The sequence below is a fragment of the Hemitrygon akajei genome, chromosome 8, assembly GCF_048418815.1.
Source record: "Hemitrygon akajei chromosome 8, sHemAka1.3, whole genome shotgun sequence".
Classification (NCBI taxonomy): Eukaryota; Metazoa; Chordata; class Chondrichthyes; order Myliobatiformes; family Dasyatidae; genus Hemitrygon; species Hemitrygon akajei.
The window spans coordinates 50,199,619-50,205,618 of record NC_133131.1 but is presented as its reverse complement, the minus strand read 5'-3'; the positions used below and the strand labels follow the sequence as shown (position 1 = coordinate 50,205,618).

Genomic DNA, 6,000 nt, shown 5'->3' with positions numbered 1-6,000 from the left:
CTTGAGTTCAAATCTAAGCGTCAAAGTTTAAATACATTCAGGAAACAGTCTGTACTGCTGTATATAGCATCACACTTGCCCCATTTCACAAATTGACCATTTTAGTGTTCTGATATAACCATATGGACATTTTTAAATAAAGCATTAACATGCTACACAAGTCTGCATTTAACATGTTCTCTTGAATTTGATAAGAATTTCAGAGTTTAAAAAAGTAAATAAAATATCAGCACTACATCAATCTTTTAAAACAACTGCCTTTGCAAGTAATACATGACACAGCAATGGGATACTTGCACCAAGTTATTTCTAGCAGACAGGACACATGCAGTTTCTCTTGGCTTGGATGACATGATCAAATCTTGCAGGCTATTAAATCACGTAGCTTAATAGCACCAAATATCACTATATGATTGCCAACATAATAGCAGAGCTTCAAATTTGCATAAAGAATTGGATAAGAATTTATTAGCATATTCATGGTCATTTCCAAAATTTGATACCCTTCTATTGTAGAGCACCAACATGAAATAAGCCCTTTGATGCAAATATCATGTTTCCTTATATAGCCAGTAGCTCAAATTGTACAGGGTATACCCTTGTTCTGGTTTCCTTCCAGTATTTTGAAATCTGAAATAATGTACCGTCTGAACATACAAGGAATAATAACTAGGATGTTTAAAAAAATAAGTTACAGATACTTGTTTCTTGGTTTTGATAAATGTTGCAACTTAAGCAACTTGTTTAATCAGAGCCCTAAATACCCAAAGCCATTTTATCTTCCCCTACAAATTTATGTCTTTTCCCAGTTTCAGGAGCCTTCAATAATGAAAAAAAGCTATAGGCATAATCAGATCAAAAATAGTTTTACATTTTGATTCAAAAACCTAGTGTACCTTAATTTGCAATTACATCAGTTCCCAGAAGTTTCAAACCAGCGCTAAAGTTATAGTTCTCACTAATATTAAAACTTTTCCACTTCCTAGATTTATATTGCCCATTTCACGCAAACAAAAGTTAGATTTAAAAAGTCACAGTGCAAGCTTCATTTAAGTACAATATTCACAAGGACAACCAAGAAAACAGCACAAGGTTATACCAGTCATGCTTTTGCACACCTGCCATTCTGAATATCTTGGAGCAGATATTTATGATCCTGCACAGGAGATTCACAATAGATCACTAGATTTTAAGCCCATAGCCTTAAAACTGTTCAAACCCACTGTTATCTTTGGAGAAACAAGCTCCTGTATTAAAATATGGTGGCTTAGTTAGAGTTCAATCTTTTTGCATCCTGGTTTTAAAATTAAAAGCAATTTGTGTATATAACAAAACCAGGTGCACCTGAGAGCCTTTACATAATTGAAATCCACAAACTCTTATTGAAAAAGAATTGTATTTTGGAAGAACTTTCACTACATGTGACAGAATTCCAAAAATCAAATTACATGAAAATATACATCACCATTTGTCTTTGTACATCAGGCAGAAAATCTGCAGTATAGCTAGAAAGAAAAACACAACAGCATTTTCAATAGCAAAAATTCTCCAATTTCCCACATGGAAGGGTGAAAGTCTACACCTAAACATGCAAACCTACTCCACAAAAAAAAACAAGCTTCAGGAAAACTTGGTTCATCACTTAGATGGTGAAGACCAATGAATTCACCTGGCCAATTACAAATTCAGGTATAAACTTTAACCCATCACTGTAAAACCAGACGTATCAGCATCTTAAATACACAAATATCTGTAATATGGTCAAAATATTGGAGGGCACCCAGGTGTTAATGCAGTGCCAGAGCAGCTGGTAAAACATTTACTGTGAAATCCATTTTTAAAACTGAGAAATGCACCTTTTTACAGTGCAGGACCCATTTTTTAAACTTTTAATAGTAAATTAAGAAAAATGAATGCACAAAGCCCCCTAATTTTAAGAATTTACACAATTTTCTAACTAAGCTATAATTTGGTACAATGCATATTGTGGGCATCTAAGTACTGTATATAGAATATCCAGATAATGTGCTATGTACAGTTCTTTACAATTACTCCTGAAGATCAAAGCAGTTCACAGGAATCCTGATGCATCATTGTTTTCATCCCCTGCCCACCCCCCAAAGTTGGCACAATGGTCTTTTCTTCACAATGATGGCAAAATTCACCCATCGCTCCACAACACCAATCCAGGATTTTCAACCTTTACTAGTTTGAAGTCCAACAGTTGGTGGCTTGAGTGCAGAAAGTCAACAGTGCCGTTTGTTCTTAATCGAAGACCTGCAACTCAAACGTTTCCAATTAGTTTATTGCTGCCTTAAAAAAAAAAATTCTGCTGTCAAGTTTCAACTTATGGATTTTAGGATAATTCGGTATATTGGCAGCTATATAACTGTCCCATTAGAAAAAAGTTTGAGTTGAAGAGAACCACAGGGTTTGCTTCCCATGTTGTTCTCTTTATCCAGAAAGATACTGCTGCTAAAAAAGTCAAATGAAACCCGAAGTCATTAAAAAAATAAATGTTTTGGCTCAGAACAGGACCAATTAGCTAAATTCCAGATCAATAGAACAACTTCAGTCATTATTAGAGAATACAACATGCAACTCAAGTCCTAATGGACAATGATCCTAGAACCAATAGAAAGTGGACAAAGTACAACTTGCTTTGGGAAAGCGAACCAACAAACTTGCAGAACTTAAGAGTCCTACTAACTTTTCGCTAAAGGCAGAATCTTTGCTTTTATTTTGACATAGCAAACACGATTTTCCAACCACTCTACAATGATCCAAACAACCTTTATTCCTCATCTATTAGGTTTATGTAGATAGATCACTCAAATTAATGCATTCAATTTTCATTTTCTTGCAATTTATCTTTTGCAACTAAGTGCAACTTTCAGAAAATAGCTGCAGCTTTTGTAAAGGAAATGCATGCATTGATCTTTTGCATTATCTGCAGAGAAGTTAGAGTAAGACAGTACTGAATTAACCAGAGTCTGCTCTGCCATTCCATCATAGCTGTTTTATTATCCCTCAACCCCATTTTCCTACTTCTTCCCATAATCTTTGATGCTGACTAACTATCAACCTCCACTTTAAATATACCCAATAATCTGACCTCCACATTCATCTGTGGCAACGAATTTCACTGATTCACTACCCTCTGGCTAAAGAAAATTTCTCATATGTTCTAAATGGATGTCCCTCTATTCTGAGGTTGTGGCCCTGGTCCTAGACTCACCCACTATAGGAAACATTCTTTCTATACCTATTCTGTCTAGGCCTTTCAATATTTGATAGGTTTCAAAAAGATCACCCCCTCGTTCCTCTAAACTCCAATGAGTATAGCTAATCCTTTCATTCCCGGAATTATTCTCATGAACCTTCTCTGGACCTTCTCCAATGCCAGCACATCTCTTCTTACATAAGGGACCCAAACTGCTCACAATATTCCAAGTGTGGTCTGACCAATGCCTTATAAAGCCTCAACACCACATTCTTGCTTTTATATTCTAATCCTCTCAAAATAATGCTTAACATCTCATTTGGCTTCCTTACCACTGACTCAACCAGCAAATTAACCTTCAGGGAATCCTGCACAAGGACTCCCAAGTCCCTTTGCATGAACTGGTACTAGGAAGGATGTGTCATAATCCTATTTATACATGCACTTTGTTTTTTAAAAAAAAGGCAGAGCAAAAGGAAAAAAATAAACCCACCCCGATTTGGATTTGGTCTTGGCTTGCAAACTCTGCCTTAACAAAACAATAAGGTTCTATTTTGTACATATTTTGCTTCATCATCTGGCAAGTCTCTTTGCTGTGACAGGAATTGACATTTGGATATGGAAAAGATTACCAGGTATTGGTGAAACACTCCTAGGATGATGCTGTTCGAGACAACACATGCTAGTTACTTGGATAAAATCTGCCAGACTGGAAGCAGTACAGAATTTAAAAAAGTTGGAAATAGTTCCAGTCTTCTTGTTTGTCCTCTGGCAATTAAATATTAACGTACAGGCTCTAGACCATTATTGTAGGGGTACAAATTAAAACCACCAATTTCTTTACAATGCTTTAGCATTATTAAACATCTTAAGGGCACTTTGCCTGGTGCAATGTAGTGGGCATGCAAAATGGTACTATTTGCTTATATGCCCTAGTCTCGGCTATGTCACAGAATTGACATTTTCCTTTTGTACTAGCAACTTCAGTTATACTTTTTGGATAATTTGAAAAATGTCAGAGCTCCTTTGTTGGTTTACCCTTCCTAAAAGGATTGCAAAATGCTTGAAACATGCACAAAAGCATATATCACATTGACGAAATTCAACTGCATGAAAAACCACAGAATCAACCCAGTCACAGGTTGTCTAAGATTAGGTCAAGAGTGTACATTCAGTAAAAGAAAATCTTCTGTAGTAAACTCAGCTGCATCTGCAGAGGGAAGGAATGGCTGATATTTCAGGTTGAGACTATGTAGTCACTTGTCTTCTGTGGTAGCACATTTAAGTGCTGATAACATTAACTGGTAGCTTTACTATATTTCCAACAGAAGTCCAGGTAGTGGGTTATGCTATACAATGCCTATAAAAAGTATTTACCCCTCTTGGAAGTTATGTTTTATTGTTTTACAACATTGAATCAGTGGACTTAATTTGGCTATTTTTGACACTGAGCAACAGAAAAAAACTTGTATCAAAGTGAAAACAGATCTCTACAAAATGATCCAAATTAATTAGAAATAAAACAAAAATTGATTGCACAAGGATTCACCCCTTTTAATATACACCAAATCACTGGTGCAGCCAATTGGTTTTAGAAGTCACATTATGAGTTAAATGGAGATCTGATTTTGGAGACCTGTGTGCAGTCAAAGCATCTCGATTGATTGTGGTAAAAATTCACCTGTATCTGGAAGGTCCAACTGCTGGAGAGTCAGTATCCTGGCAAAAACTACAACATGAAGACAACACTCCAAGCAACTCTACAAAAAGGTTATTGAAAAGTACAAGTCAGGAGATGGATACAAGAAGATTTCCAGGTCACTGAATAGCCCTTGGAGTGCAGTTAAATCATCAAGGGAAAGAATATGGCACAGCTGCAAATCTGCCAAGAGCATGCCATCTTCAAAAATGAGTGACCATGCAAGGGGACTCGTGAGGGAGGCCACCAAAAGCCTTACAACAACTCTGGAGGGTTACAAGCTTCAGTGGCTGAGATGGGAGAGACTGTGCATGCAACTTTTGTCCGGGTGCTTCACCAGTTTGCAGCTTTAGGTGAGATGGCAAAGAGAAAGCCACTGTTGAAAAAAAACATGAACTCAGCTAGAGTTTACCAGAAGGCATGTGGGAGACTGAGGTCACCTGGAAGAAAGTTCTAAAGTCTGATGAAAGCAAAATTAAGCTTTTGGCCATCAGACTAAACTGTTTGGCATAAGCCAAACACCACACAAAAACACATCATCCCTACTGTGAAGCGTGGTGGTGGCTGCATCATGCTGTGGGGATGATTCACCGCAGGTCCTAAAAGTCTTGTGAAGGTAGAGGGCAACCTGAATGGAGCAAAATAGAGGGAATTCCTGGAGGAAAAGCTGATGCAGTCTGCCAGAGAACTGCAACTTGGGACAATAACCCCAAGCATCAAGCCAAAGTTACACAGGAATGGCTTAAAAACAAAAGGTAATGCCCTGGAGTTGCCAATTCAGAGTCCAGATCTCAATCCAATTGAGAATTTGTGGCTGAACTTGGAGGGTTGTTCACTCACAATCCCAATGCAATCTAACAGAGCTTGAGCAGTTTTGTAAAGAATGGGAAAAATTTGCAGTGTCCAGACTTGCAAAGTGATAAGAGACCGATCCACACAGACTCAAGGCTGTAATTGCTGCAAAGATGCATCTACTAAATACTGACAAAGGAGATGAATACTTATACAAAGCACAATAATTGATTGCATTTGTAATTTGGATCACTTTGCAGAGATCTGCTTTCACTTTGACATGAAA

General features: G+C 37.2%; 1 protein-coding gene across 1 annotated transcript in view; it reads right to left on the bottom strand.

The window, feature by feature from the left end:
- Positions 1 to 1,379: 1,379 nt before the first annotated feature.
- Positions 1,380 to 6,000, bottom strand: part of ube2g1a (ubiquitin-conjugating enzyme E2G 1a (UBC7 homolog, yeast)) — a 57,293-nt gene continuing 52,672 nt past the window's right edge. Inside the window, exon 6 of the mRNA XM_073053826.1 lies at positions 1,380 to 2,277. The gene's annotated coding sequence lies outside the window, so the exon portion shown is untranslated. The remainder of the gene's footprint in view (positions 2,278 to 6,000) is intronic.